We start from the raw sequence: 16,385 nt of genomic DNA, 5'->3' as shown, positions 1-16,385 counted from the left end.
TATCATATTTTAACTAGTAAGTCTCAACATATTTATATGATCTTGAAGAAAGTCTTTGACCTGCTATAGTTTTTTATTTGCCAACCCCATCGTAACTGGTGATCTAAGTTCAAAACCATACATGAGCATGAAGGAACTAATCCTAGTCGTAACATGCTTTGCATCATGATAAACAAACTTCAAACCAGAGGTAATCTTTCCAATTGGATGCTTCTTGCTACCGTACACTCTTAGTACATCCTGTAGTACTAGATTAATACTTGCAAGCTGCCCATCTGTCTTTGGATAATTGACAGTACTAATATTGAGTTATGTTCCCCAACTGTTTACAGTTAGTCTTCCAAAAATGACTAGTAAACATGGTTTCACTACTACTCACAAAATTGTTGAATAAATCTATTTACAAGCACCTATACCGAGCCATCACTTCATATGGTGGTTGGTAAACCGACAATAAATCCCATGGAGTTACTACACTTGTGGTGTGAAAAGCTTCATAAGCTATTGAATTCATGAATCTGCATGCCGCTCCAAATATGACTTTGCTAAACACTAGGACATATAACACCTAGTGTGCATGCATTTAGTACAAACTTATCCGAACCTGCACTTTCATGACTAATGATTTGTATTTGCCAATGCTTATGGCGGATGTCATGCTCATAGCATACATAAAAATGAGGGAATAAAGTGTGTAAATAGCTCTATGAAAAGAAACTAAATGACGACCTTGCTAAAATATCTGGACCATAATAGAATGTGAAAAATAAATCACATCTAAGTATAAGCAATGAAACATTTTCGCAATATGTACTTTTGTGTGGAGGTAATTGGAAGCACTCAACGACATGAGTGAGAAAGATCCTCATAACCCTTTCTCCACACTGGCTAAACCAAACTTCTTAGATCATGTCTTATACCTTATTACTAACAACTTGTGCCAAAAAATGATGGTCACCTTGGAGGCCTATGATTGTCTTAATAGAGGTAACCACAAACGAGTATAAAATACACAGAGTGGACTCTCATATTCCATAATAAAGAAAAACAAAAGATAAGCTTACCTCTTAAATTTTCCCATAGTTCCTACCATGTAGTGATGCCTGACAATGTCACTTGCATCAAAACCATTTGGTCAACATTGTTGCACCACTAGAAAAAACCCTTGGTTTTCTTTAGTAAAAAACCCTTGGTATTGCCGTGGCAACTTGAACCCCTTTGCCAATGAATTACTATGCGACCTTACACAAGCTATTTGCAAACATTAGGGTCAATATACCTAGGGTATGGATATGTATCTAAATCGATAGAATTCAAGACACTCATAATTTTTGAACAACTTGAAAACCTAACTTGATCATGGACATAACAAGCAAAGGGAATGAAAGCAATGTCGAATATGCATCCCATTCAGATAGCTCAATTGCAGCATTCAAATTGAATGATATACCTAGGAAACATACTACATACTTATCCCTGTGGAAGAGCTCTTATATAATTACCGTGATGGAAGGGATCTTGGGAAACGAGAAGGTAAAGGTGCAACACTCACAATCCTTGCTTGTATTGATTTTTCGTTTTTCATGACCTATTACTTAGACTAGCTTGCAATCCTTGTAGACAAGCTAAGACTCTATAGCTTGTATAGGTAACTAGCTTGTAGACAAGAATCCTTGTCTTTATAGCTAAGAATTTTTTTTTGCTTCCGATCGCTTGCCGAAACTGACTGGTGTATAGTCAACAACTGATTGCTTTGTAAATCGTATTCACCACAAGATCTTACATGTAAACTGGCTTATAGCTGTTGAATGTGATGTACCTAGAGCTTGATCTATGTACCTTACACTTATCCTCCCAGTTTGTATGCTGACAACATATCACAGACTTTGGAAGCAATGATGCTAGAGACATAAGATAGGAAGTGTTGCTTCAGATTAGTTTGTGCCCTTAAGCCTTGTGCGGCTTTAGAAAGCAATATGCACAAACGAACTAACAATTTGAGTTACCTAAGGTTCTTACGGAGCTTTGCTCCCCCATTACAATGCGTAACTGTATCATTTTCTAAATAAAAAATCTATTGCTTAAATAAAAAAATCCACCTTAGTTGCAAATTGTTTTATAGGTAGTTGCGCGATCCATGATTGGATTGATTGCCTCTCGACTGCCCAAACATAAGATTGAATCCAGCCAAAATGAACATAATAAATAGCTCTCTAAGTAACTGGCTCTCTAAGTAACTAGCTTCTTAAGCAAATCTATTTCATGCCATGCAACGAGAAATTTAGTTAAAAAAACATGTCTCTCAATGGGCCTTGTCTTTCAAAAAGAAAGCGTAGATTAACAAGGCACATAATGCAATATTCACACAAAAGAAGTGCTCGACAAGGGAAATCAGAGCAGCACAAAGAGATTCAACAGATGTATGTGCAAAACAAACCTTTGGAGAACCAAAAAGGAAAGAAACTTTTGAAAATTCCTAACTACGTGTGTTGTACCTATCAGTCTATACAGATAGCTAAAAATCAGATACCTAATGTGCGACTTGCAGTTCACAGTTGCAAATTATTAACTACATATGTTAAAGCCATTAAGGGCATGGAGATAATGCTTTTTTTGATGTGGTCCCAAACAATTGAAACACAATTTTTGCACTTTTTCCCTTTGGAAATTTGTGGTCGACAGTCTCTACTTGACCACTTTCGCAAAGACCATTTCCACTCTAATTTATCTATGTAGTGGATTGTATATTGGAGAACACGGCCCCTTGGGTGACAGGCAGTAGAGTATTTGGTGCCTCCTTTGCGTGGTAAAAGAGTTCAATAACTCAACAAGTGTCTCCACGTAAGTGGCTAGTAATTGTACACGTACTACCAACTTACAAAAACGGTCTCCAAAGTCTTAAAATCAAGTCGTGTAACATATTTCTTTGCTTCAGACAAATTATTGTCATCCTCGAGAATATCTAGCACAGAGCAACGGATATCCATGGAGAGAGTTCAAGATTAAAAAGTTGATTTTCAATAAGATCCATTTGGGGGGGGGGGGGGGGGGGTGTAAAAGGCATTACACCTTTGCCACAACAGATGATGGCTTACCTATGGTTGAGTGGTCCATCGTCTACCCACTTTGTGTAATCCTTTCCTTATTATTCATATACCAAAAGAATAAGAAGCTCCCACTCACTCTAACTTGAGGGAATCTCCACACACACACTCTTGCCTCTTTCCTTTCTGTACACACACGCACACACACATCCACGCACTCAACAACTAGTACCGGAGCCCATTAGGAAAAATAAGAACTTTGCATGGGCGTTGTAAGAATCCCTGATTTCAAGGGACGATGGCTAGTTTTGTGTAGACTCTAGGGGACAAGTACATTCAATAGGCTATGTTTGAGTAGGATTCTCTAGCCTTTTTTTAAGCGCCATGTAGGTTGTGGTCCTCCAAGAGGTCCCTTTTCTCTCTAGCTTTTTGAAAGTGAAGGGAAAAAGATGCTATGGCATTAACTACCCACTTCCATCCCTTTCCCATGTCACCTCATAAAAAGCGTGCGTAACCTCAAGTTAAACAATGATTTTTTTAAATAAAAAATCCATTTTCACCTATTAAAAGCGTTTTATAAAAAAATTTAAGACTTACACTCACTAGAAGACCACTTTTTAAATTTTTCTTTTCCCTCCAAAAAACAAAACTCTCTCCCTCTCCCTCTCCCTCTCCCTCTCTTCTCTCCTCTCTCCCTTCCTCTCCCCTACCTCCTTCTTCTCCCTTCCATTGCCTTCCTCCTTTGCATCCTTAAGTTTAGCAACCATAGTGCTCAATAATATCACAAACCGTACACCCTGCACACCATAAGTGTGTATATTCTCTTGCCACATAGTTTGCATTAATAGTCATACATGTGGGTGACCAAAGATCATCACAACAATGATGTGCTACAAGTTGATACGAATGTCGATCGTTGGGTGGATGACATTTGTACCCATGCGATCGCCACTCCTATCCTACTTTTAATCTCTTGGCATTCCTTCAATATGTTGGTAGAGAGAAGGCATGCCTATTGGGATAATGTAAGCGAGGGTTATATTCATATTCTATTTTCTTTCTTCCTCTTAAAATGAAATGTTCGATTAAAAAAAAATTGAACCATTTTTCACCAAAATCTCCTCTTTGTGTGTATGTGTATACTCACCATGCGCACACGCGCATGGTGAGTATACACATACACACACTCATGGTGAGATGAATGTGTGTGTGCGCACACGCGCACACACACACACACTCATCTCCTTATCTTTCATTGTAGAGCTCGCATAACCTTCTAATCTTTGACATTATAAAGCTTAAACACCGCTTTTCCTCTAAAACAACCTTCTTTGTTATACCTTGTAGGTAGGTTCTCCAAATCCATGCTTATTGGAGGTGGGTAATCTCATCATAATGTATATTTTAACATTGTTTAGTCCAAGTAAGATGGAAATACTTCCAAATTTGTACAACATGTACTTAGCAAGTGTGTTTACTGTACAACTTGCAAATGTTGAACTCATGCATTTTTTTTGTTTGTGTAGGTCGCTAAAGCATCATTGTATAAGGTGACCTCTTACTATGTTAGTTGAGTGATGTTCTTTGTGACCCGCTCAAGTTAGTGGCATAACAAATCAGTGGCTATGTGTATACTGTAATCTTTAGTGGCTATGTGTTACGGTTCATGCCAAGTGAATGGACACCCATCACTAACCCTTATTCTACTGGATATAATGAACAATAAGGAGTCATGACACTTTCAAATTATATTCTATAAGTTTTGCATGCTATTGATAAACTTTGTTTCAACCTATTGGCATTTGGTCCACATGATGATGGGAATCAATTTAATAACCCATCCTTCCTATTGATGCATATGTATATTTTGGTTTCTTTACCTTTACCTAGCAGATATGTAGGAGATTTTAGAGTAGTCTAAAAAGATGAATCATGAGAGACAGAGGTCTTGTTCATACTGATACTTGCATTGTTGGCATTCTGGTTACATAAGGCACATTAGGTGTCACTTCTTAGGTGTAATTATTGGTTGCAAGTCTCACATAGCCCAATTTTTAGTATAAATTTCCTGGTTGAAAATGAAAAATCATGGTTCTGATTCCATTGGATCTTGATTGTGCTCTGGTGTGAGCAAATAGAGCTAGTGGCCCACAACTTAGCTAATTGGTTCTAGATTGATTGGTAACCATCTGATCTTGAGGAACATTGGAGGTTCCATTATCCTTCATGATGGCTCTATAAATGGCTTCTTGCTCTAGTTACTCCTTTTGGGTAGTCATTATCTCAACTTCATAGGATGTGAGCTAGTATCATTTTTTTATGTCACAATCATACATTGTTTTGTTTCCCTTTAGCACTCTAGCTCTAGCCAACTTGTGGCATATGTAGGCAATGGTCATCCATCTTGTTTGATCTAGCTGATTTAACTTTATTCTAGACTCAAGCAAAGTCTCACCCATTCTCTGAATTGAGACTCTATCACTCTTTCCCTTTATCTTTCTAGCTCTAGCCAACTTGTGGCATATGGAGGTAGTGATCTTCCATCCTATTTGATCTAGCTAATTTACCTTTATTCTATCCTCAAAAAGAGTCTTACCCATTTATCTAAATTGAGACTCATACTAGCCTTGCTTGGAAGATCCTTCTCTGGAATTTTTTATTGTTTTAGCAACAATTGTAGAAGTTCATTTGTATGCCCTACCAGTTGCCCCAAACGATCTTTCTATTGGCTCATCATCTCTTTGAAGTTGGTCAAGTCTTCCTTTAGCTTAGCAATTGTCTCTTTCTTATTAGTGTTGTCATATGCAAAATTCCAATCTATCCATAAAGCATTTGTACACTCATTCCAGTCTTGAAGCTGGTCAAAATCCCAAACATAGCTACCGATTCATTGTATATTGGGTAGACTTCTCGGTAGAACCATGACAGTTCATCCTCTTTCATTGTCAATGCATACATCAAGTTAGGGGAATCTGACACAATTTCAATATAATAAAGTACAATGTCATTCTCTTACAACATCATTTTGTTGGTGACCCCGACCAGATGAAACAACTTCCTGAGTGCCTGTTCTTGCTCATGCATTGTCATTCTAGTTACCCCACCTCTGATATTTGGTGCATTGTTTTCTAGTTGGGGTGCCACCTTCTAATCTTTACCCTTTGAGAAAGTTGTAGCTTGTAATTTTGTTTCTGACTACCTTTATGTAGCTATATGTCAATCAATTCCCCAAGAGGACTTCTAATTGAATCCATAAACTTTGTGTATTATTTGTTGTCAGCTTTTGGATTTGGGGACTCCTCTATGCATTTTCCTCAGAAACCATTTTTTCTATAGTTCAGTCTAGAAATTGAATGCCATTAGGGTGAGTGTGTAGCTAGATTTTTTTAAAATTATGATATTGTTGTGCTTTCATTGAGCCACCATTCTTCTAGTTGCAACATACAGAATCAGAAGGTGTGTTGAGCAAAGGGGTTAAATTGAGACTCTAAATCTATCTCTGTTTAAAAAGCTTTTCCTTTATCCTCGAGTTTGAAGATTAATTACTGTTGATTATGATTAGTCTATGGTTGTAGGCTAGTTGTGTAGGATCTGTCTAGGTTGACTATCTAGAGTCTGATTAGGCTACTCTTTGGATCGATCCAGTGTTTGACCAAAAGCCCATCTTTGACCTCAAGTATCTATATCATTATCATCATCATCATATATTTTTTACTTTGGAAATGAATTTGGGTCAAGATCTGTAGGGCGTCATCATCTTTATCATCTTCCTTGTCATTAGTCTCATCATCTTTGTCTTCATCTTTGTTATGAATGCTTGCAAGTGTTCAATTAGTGCTTGATTGGCCAATGCATTAGAGTATTTGGAAGCAAAGTCTTCTAGGTCACTCTTCATATTCTCCGCTAAACTTCTTAGCTCATCCAAGATCACTATTATGTTGCCTTTAGAAAGTATGATATCGATCAGAGATTGGTAGATATAAATATCTTGAATGGCTTGCTTCGTAAAACTATTTTTCTGCCATCAAACTGTAGATTTTTGCTTGCTTTTGGTCTAGAGTGGACTTAAATTTAGTAACCTTCTTCTTTAGATCTTGTATTAGATTCTTATTCTCACTTGCCAAATTGGAGTTGATCAATTCCAATTATTTAAAATCTTGTTTCATTTGGTTGATAGTCTTCCTGTGTTGCTCCCCATTTATGTTGTACTTGGGTAAGTATAATGGACTCCCAACTAGCTTTGGCTTTAGTCATATGGGCAACAACATTCACTATAGTATTCCATCCCATTTGAATAGTGGCTATACAATCATTTTGGAGTCAACATCCTTCTTCTCACTATCAAAATTAAGGACAAATACATGGTAATGTAAGGTAGTTGTAGAGAATTTTCCATTTGCAATTTTCCCATAAGAGGTTGTTTTTGTGATGCTTGCAGCCTATCACCATTGTGGTGGTTGTGGTAGCTTATGCCTTGCAAGTGTTGGTTGTGGTTGGTTCATGTCTCTCTGTTGATTTTGTTTGGCTTGGCTTGCATGGTTCCTTATAGAGTTCAATAGTTGTTTCTAGGGAAACCCTTGGTAGGGGTACTATGGTTGTGTTGGCTCTTGACCTTTCAATTCAATTGTTCCTTCATCTTGCTTATCTTAAAATCTTCCCACTTTTTCTTTTCTTTTCCCTTGAGCAAACTCTTTTGTCATCTTTTGTTTCTCGGTGGGTGGCTTATATGGACCTTCATCGTCAACTTGCAGATCATGTTTCTTTGTTGTGGCTATAGCTAACTCAAATTGTCCTTCTAGTCTTTCCAAATTCTTCTCTTCCAATGCTACCACCCTAGAGTGGGTATGCACATAGGTGGTCCAGTATATGAATTTCTAGACATACCAAGCTTTGAAGAGATGCTTAGTTTTGATCTTACCTAGTCTAGGCCACTACTCATATTATAGGGATATAGTTTTTATTGAGTGCTCTAGCCAATAGCATGCTAAAAATATTTTCAGATACATATGGAAGATTTTTTTCGGACTCAAAGCTTCTATTGGAAACTTATAAGCTACCTTATGATCCAAGTTGATATTGGAATACCTTGCCCTCCAAATTTCCTATTTTTCTTCAGGTATAGGGTTTCCTTCATAAAAGTACTAATTTCTTCACTTGTAGAAACTTTTGGGCTCCAGTGATAAGATAGCATGAAAACATTTGCAATTACAACATTCATTAACTCAATTTCCTTCTTGTTATAATGACAATGGCCTTGTTTATGTCAAAGGTGTCCACATGTTGTATCATTGACATGTCTATGGGGATTTCGGCTACTTCTATTAAGATGTTCATTCCCCAAATGTTGAGAAGTTATTTTCCTACACCTTTGAAAACATACTTGCCAATAACTTGATAGGATATGGAAAAAATATCCTCTTCCACAATTTGGTCTAAGACCCGCTTCATAGCCTTAGATCCTTCTATTTTCTTCATGGCAGAAGACTGCAATGTATGTTGTGTGGAGAAGGAAAACTCACTTGAAGAATAGTTGGAGCTACTGGAAGAAGGAAGCACAACAAGTAGAGAGGCTATGTCACGTGTAGCGTTTGCAAGTAATAGCTCCTATGAAGTTAGCATTGTGTGTGCAAAAGGTGATGAGAATGACTTGGGTTCAATGCAATCTTCAAATTGGATTTCTTTGGACCTAACTTAGACTAATACAGTAGAGCTAAATCCCCCTTTTGAAACTCTTGTACTTTCAATTTGATATCATGCCAGTCTTTCCTTTGTTGTTGCATCAACTCTTGCTCTAGAATTTCCCTTTGTGTGATCTCATTCAGCTTCAGTAATTCATCAAATCCCCTTTTCAAGTTAGTGTTATAATCCATAGTACGTTCAGTTGCAATTATAAGACTATGCATTACAAATTCCAATTGGACTACAACCTTTGTACCATACACCATTCTAAACGGTGTCATTTTAGTGGTAATCTTGTAGGTTTTTTGGTATGCCCATATTGCAAACTAAATCTTTTCATCTCAATTGTGGGGCTCTTTTTGCACAATCTTAGTTAAAATGGTATGTATAGTCTTGTTATTGCTCTCAACTTGTCCATTGTATTTGGGATAGTTTGGTGTCAATTTTTGTTGCTTAATGGAGAACTTCTCAGTCAGGATCGTAGTTTTGGTAATAAAATGAGTTTCTTGGTATGAAACAATATTAAGAGGGCATCCATGAAAAGTTTGCGATGTGGTGCATGAGAGGAGAGGGAGAAGGAGAGAGACAAAGAGTGTAGGTGGAGCTCTCAGTGAATGTTCAAATATTGTCTCACTACTCCTTATTGTTCTATATGATCAAAAGAATAGGTAAGGTTAGTACGGTCAGTGTGATGGGTGTCTGGCCAGTTGGCCTGAACCCTAACAATCTCCCACTTGAAGGCCAACGTGGCCCAAGTGGCCTATGTATGTACAAAATGTAGAATTGTGAAGCAATCCTATGAATTCACCCTACATCATCTGCATGCAATGTGCAACCCAATTGGAGTGTAGTCCTTTTGTGAGAGCATCTGCAGGGTTGTCATGTGTAGTATGAACCTTGACTAGCTCAATGCGCTTGTTAGCCAATATTTTGCGTATCACATGATAACGGACTTCTATGTGTTTTGACTTGTAGTGAAACACATGGTTCTTTGCTGAAGCAATTGCACTCTGACTATCAAATTGCAACACTAGAATCTGAGTAATGCTAAGATCTCCCACATCTAACCATGCAGCTGCCTTGCTAGCATCTAAAATTGCCATATACTCTACCTCTATGGTGGAAGATGATGTACAATATTGGAGACATGATCTCCTTGACACAATTACTCCAACAAATAGGAAAATGTATCCAAATGTGGATCTTCGACTATCCACACAACCCGCATAATCTGCATCCTTGTAACCCACAATGCATGCATCACTATTTTCAAAGCATAAGTACTTGTCTGCCATACCTTTCAAATATCTCAAGATGTGCTTTACCTCTTCCTAGTGCTTACTACCAGGATTTTCCATATATTTACTAGCCACTCCCAGAGCAAAAGCAATGTCAGGTCTTTGTGGCTACCATGGGCACCTTGGCCATTTCTGATTCCTCAACATCAGATTTGGAAGTAATTTTTTGAGTTTCTAGTTGCAATTCTGATCTTTGAACAGAGGAGACTCTGTTAAAATTTTTGTAGAAATTTTTCCATAAATTCTTAGTCTGAGAAAGAAGAGTATTACAAGAAGTAGTTTGATGGCACAAACTTCACGATATGGAAACAAGCTATGCTTGATGTCTTGGTCAATTGAAAGAGCATAAAAAAAGGGTGTTTATATTGATGATAAATGGGAGGATCTTGATACTCGTGCTATGGCAACCATTCACCTGTTGGAATTAGGGTTGCAGAGAAACACACACAGCTTGGAGAAGACGAAGGAAGCTCAAGGCACACAATAGAGAGTGTGTTACTTAGTGTGCAATGGAAAGATAGATAGCCCTAGAGTGATGGGCGTATATACAATGCACGGGGGAAAAAACCTCCTAAAGAGGGAAAAAATGCCCCGACGGTCCTAGTGTGTTCACACACATCACTACCACATGTATATGGTAACAAATCCCCCCTGGAGTGATGCGGTGAACGAGAGATGGCACATGAGTAAAGGGAAGTGCCATGCCCTGAGGAGAGGATCAGTCCACAAAGGGGAGTAAGCCCAAAGCTTTGCGGAAAGCTTCAAGCTTCTCACGAGACAATGCCTTTGTGAAAAGATCTGCAAGGTTGTCCTGTGTTGGCACATAAGACAAGCTGATCTCTCCTGCTGAGAGCCTCTCCCTGACATAGTGGTAATGCACCTCAATGTGCTTTGTGCGAGCATGAAAAACTGGGTTCCTCGCAACTGCCAATGCGCTCTGACTGTCAGTGTAGATAGTGTTGGCAGTGTCCTGTCCAACACCCAAGTCAGCCATAAGGCGTCTGAGCCATACACACTCAACCGTAGCTGTGAAGACTACCCTGTACTTAGCCTCACAACTCGAAGTGGCCACAGTAGGTTGCTTCTTGCTCAACCATGATATACATGAACTGCCAAGCATGAAACAAAAGCCAATTGTGGACACTCGCGTGTTAAAACAACCAGCCCAATCTGAGTCCGAAAAAGCATGTAAGTCTGGCGGCAATGATCCCCCCTTGGGATAAAACAAGCCAAGATGTAAAGTGCCACTAAGGTAGCGGAAAATCCTCTTGACAGCCTGCCAATGCTTAGACCCTGGGCTATGCATAAATCTGCTGACCTGCGAGACTGCAAACTGAATATCTGGCCTCGTGTTGCATACATAAATGAGGCAGCCAACAGCAGTTTGGTAAAGAGTGACATCAGCAGGATCGCCAGCATCATGTAGACTCAACTTCAAACCTGTTTCCATGGGAGTGGCAATAGGTTTGCAATCCTCAAGTCCAAACTTATATAGCAATGTCTCTATGTAACTTTTCTGACACAAGGCAATACCACCATCACACTGCTTAAACTGTATACCCAAGTAATGATGCAACAGCCCCAAATCTTTCATCTTGAAAGTAGCATTCAAATCAGCCTTAAATTCAGCAATATGTCTCTCATTTGGTCCAGTGATCAGCAAATCATCAACATAAAGAACCACAATGAGAAATACATCATCCTCACGCTTTACATACAATGTGCTTTCTGTTGGACTGTTACGAAAGCCTCGTTTAACCAAATGAGTGTCAGATTTCTCATACCAAGCACGAGGAGATTGCTTCAACCCATACAAAGCCTTCTTACATTTGCACACTTTGTCCTCTTGTCCTTTTATGACAAAACCGCGAGGCTGCGTTACATAAACTTCCTCAAATATGTCACCATTCAAGAAAGCAGTAACAATGTCTGATTGATGTACATCCCAACCAAAATGAGCTGCCAATGCACATAGAAAACGCACAGTAGTCATACGACAAGTGGGAGCAAAAGTCTCTTCATAATCTATGCCTTTTTGTTGTGCATAACCCTTTGCAACAAGTCGAGCCTTATGGCGATCGATCTCACCATCCGGCTTGCGTTTCAACTTGTAAACCCACTTCGTACCAATGGCCTTTTTGCCAGGAGGCAAATCACATAAAGTCCATGTGTCATTCTTTATAAGTGCATCATATTCTGATTTCATGGCAGCAATCCAATTTTCTGAATTCTGTGCTTCATCAAAAGACAGAGGCTCCTCAACATCATGTAAACTAGACACAGCCAAAGCATAACAATCTGATGCATAAGATGCATGGCGAGAGCCTGAACGAGTACGACTAGATAAAGGTGCATCCAATTTACTGTCACGCAAAGTGCGCACCATCCATTTTGGCATACCTCTAGCCTGCTCATTTTCAGCCCTTTCCTCATCAAGTACATCATGTACATCTGCATCAGTAATAGGCTGTTCTAAAACATTTTCAGAAACCCCCATAGGCTGTACATTTGCCTCATTGGAACTTACATTCGTATTTCCACCACTGAAAAGAGGCAACAAAGTGTCATAAATGTCCTGTGAGCTTACATTACTGTCTCTAGTACATGACAGCAAGGGCTGAACAGAGTCTTACACAAACACTACATCCCGTGAAACCAGAATACGTTTTGTTTGCGGATGATACAACCTGTAACCTTTGCTTTCAGCACTATAACCAACAAAAATACATTTGACAGCCTTATCATCCAATTTTCTGCGCTGCACTTGTGGCACCAAAGCATATGCCAAACAGCCAAAAACACGCATGTGCTCAATAGAAGGTTTTCTATCATGCCATGCTTCATATGGAGTAATAGACTGCAAAGCTTTCGTAGGACACCTGTTAAGTACATAAGTGGCACACATGATGGCCTCAAGCCAAAAAGAATGCGGAAAAGCTTGACTTTTGACCATACATCGTGCCATTTCCGTTAGTGACCTGTTTTTCCTCTCAGCAACACCATTTTGCTGAGGTGTATAAGGCACTATACATTGGTGTTTTATCCCAAGACTAGCCAGAAATGCATTAAATTCATGAGACATATACTCCCCCCCTCGATCGGAACGGAGGGTGCCCATAGTACATTTTGAGACATTTTCAGCCATAGCCAAAAATTGTTTGAAGCACATAAAAACTTCGGACTTCTCTTTAAGCGGAAATACCCATGCATGCCTGGAGTAATCATCAATGAAAGTCACGAAGTACAGGTAATTGCCCAAGGACGGAGTTTGCATGGGCCCACAAACATCACTATGCACAAGCTGCAACCTGCATGTGGCCCTAACTGAACCATCCTTTGGAAACTTAGAACGCTGCATTTTACCCAGAATACAGCCTTCACAAACATGTTTGACAGGTGCTTCAAGAGGCGGCAAAGAAGCAACCATATCAGATTTCTGCAAACGCAGCAAACTGGCAAAATTCAGATGACCAAAACGTGCATGCCAAAGTTTTGCATCTGAAATAGCCCTTGAATCTGCAACAGCATTTGCAAAATTTTGTCCACACTTGTCATACAAAGTGAGCTTATACAGCCCACGGCACAAAAGCCCAGATGCAACAATTTCATCACCAAAACTGAGATCATGAACTGTACATCTGTCATCCACAAATTTGACTACAAGTCCAAGTCTAGCAAGTGCGGATACAGACAAGAGATTCTTCTTGATCCCAGGTACATAAAGTGCATCAACAAGTGTGAAGGAACTGCCATTAGCAGCAGTGAGCACAATCTTTCCAACTCCCTGAACTGGATAAGAGGCGTTGTTGGCACAAGTGACTGAATTCCCATGAGGGACAGACTCGAGAGAGGTAAACAATTCACGATGTGAGGTAATGTGCTTTGTAGCACCACTGTCGAAATACCACACATGTGAATCTGCAGCAACTGACAAGCATGCATCATGGACAGCAGGATTGTAAGTGCACTCTGCACTAAAAGCCCATTCTGCATCAACATCAGCATCACAATCTCCTTTCACAGAAGACTCAACAATGGCTGCATTTGTAGTGGAACCAACATTTGCAGTGGAACCACCCTCTTTCTTCTTAGCCTCTTTGGCCTTCAACTTAGGACACGACTTGATCAAGTGATCATTGGCTTTACAATAATGGCAACGCATCTTCTTTTTGCCCTTATCACCAGAATTGCTAGACGAAGTGCTGCCAGCAAAAGCATTAGGAACAGAATTTTTGCCACTCGTAGCAGAACCATAAGAAGTGGCTGCATTACTGTTACCACCCTTTCTTTGAGAAGCAATAAAAGCCTGTTCAACTGCACGCTGCCTAGTCCTGTTTTTTCTAGAAAGTGACTCTTGCAACAACAATGTGCATAATGCATCAAACTTGAAAACTTCAGGATTTCCTTGGGTCATCAGTCTCCAAGTACTAGCAAAATTCTGGTAGGAATCTGGTAAGGCATCAAGAACAGTCTGCACAAGGGAACTGTCCGAAATGACTTCACCTGCAGAAATGAGTTGCTCATTGATATCCTTGACACTAGCAAGGAAAGTGTCCATATCATCTTCCTCATGCATAATCTTCGACTCTAGCTCTTTACGTAGCAAAGCAATTTTAGCCTCATTGTGGCTTGCATAAAAACCTGCTAGAATATCCCAAGCCTGTTTTGCAGATTTTGCTGAACGGATGTGAGGAATAATGGTGCGCTTCACAGACAACGCAATCAATGCATGAGCCTGCGCATCCTTAACATCCCAACGAGCTTGTTCTGCCGTAGGCAAAACAACTCTAACAGCTGCAATCCTTGCAGCAAGACCTGCAACATCCTCAACATCGCATACATCTTCAGAACCAGGACGTACATCAATGCCCTTCACAATGTTCCAGACACCTTTTGACACAAGAACATGTTGCATCATATAAGCCCACATAGGGTAGTTGTCCCCATCCAACCTGTCCTCAGTAGCAAACATCTTGAACACATCTGTGTTGTTGTTGTCAGCCATGGTAAATGCTGCACCTGATGTGAAAACTGCCCGAAAATAGGATAAATGGAGCGGGAACAACTTGTGCTATATAGCACAAACCGTAGAAGACTATAAGGCACCTGTCATGCAGAAAACGGCACTGACAGAAAATCTGCACAAAATGACGAAATAGCCTGTGCAGTACTGCCCGTAGTGGAAACGGAGGCCGAAATGAGCCCAAATCAAAATCAATATTTGTCGACCTGCAAATGCTCGCCAAAGCTCACTGAAATCGGAGAAAGTGAGCAGGCGTGTGCTGGAGCAGCTGGCGACTAAGCCCGGGAGGACGTGACCTGCTCTGATACCAATTGTTGGAATTAGGGTTGCAGAGAAACACACACAGCTTGGAGAAGACGAAGGAAGCTCAAGGCACACAATAGAGAGTGTGTTACTTAGTGTGCAATGGAAAGATAGATAGCCCTAGAGTGATGGGCGTATATACAATGCACGGGGGAAAAAACCTCCTAAAGAGGGAAAAAATGCCCCGGCGGTCCTAGTGTGTTCACACACATCACTACCACATGTATATGGTAACATCACCTACATCTTGTTGAGTCCATTTTCTTCATGATTATGGACAAGACTACTACAAAGAAATTACGGGAGTCATATGCTCAACTTGGGATGGCAAAAGTGCATCAAACAAAGTTTGTTTAAAGAAGCTTATGTGTTTGAACATGACAAAAGGTAGCAGTATCCGTTCCCACTTAAATGAGCTCAATAGCTTGGTTACACAACTTACATCAAAGGCATTGAATTTTGATGATGAAATGAAAGCCATTTTCTTGCTATGCTTTTTGCTTGCATCATGTGATACATTTAACATTCTATTAGTAACTATAGCCCTCAGGGAGAGGTTGTTTTTAGTGATGTTACTAGTGCTTTTCTCTCGAAACTGATTCTCATTAACTTGTGTGGCATTGGAGTGTGAAGTTATGTATGCATAATGGTACCGTCTTCATGTTGCGAGGTGTCAGACATGCCAAAGCTAACTAAGAAATTGGTTTCAAGAGGATGAGGTCTAGGAGGGCCTCTTTATTTTCCATGAGATTATGGAGATGACTAACATTTTGACAAAAAATAGATGCATGCCATGTGTGCAAGAATGGTGGGTGTGTAAGAGAGGTGTAAGAGTGGTCAAAGGATGCACTTTTCTCCCCAAAAAAGGGAATGGAAAACTTCATGATTTTTGGCCTTCCATAACTCCTACATATAATCACCAAGTTGAGTTAAGATTATAGACCTATAATCTACACGCCGAGCTATTTTTGTAGATATGTTACATGGTATGGTTTTTCTTGCTAGATTTTAAATTTCATTTTGGGGGAAAAATTGAAA

Source organism: Adiantum capillus-veneris, chromosome 3, assembly GCF_014529385.1.
Source record: "Adiantum capillus-veneris isolate H3 chromosome 3, ASM1452938v2, whole genome shotgun sequence".
In the NCBI taxonomy this organism is placed as follows: domain Eukaryota; kingdom Viridiplantae; phylum Streptophyta; class Polypodiopsida; order Polypodiales; family Pteridaceae; genus Adiantum; species Adiantum capillus-veneris.
This window is presented reverse-complemented; position numbering follows the sequence as displayed.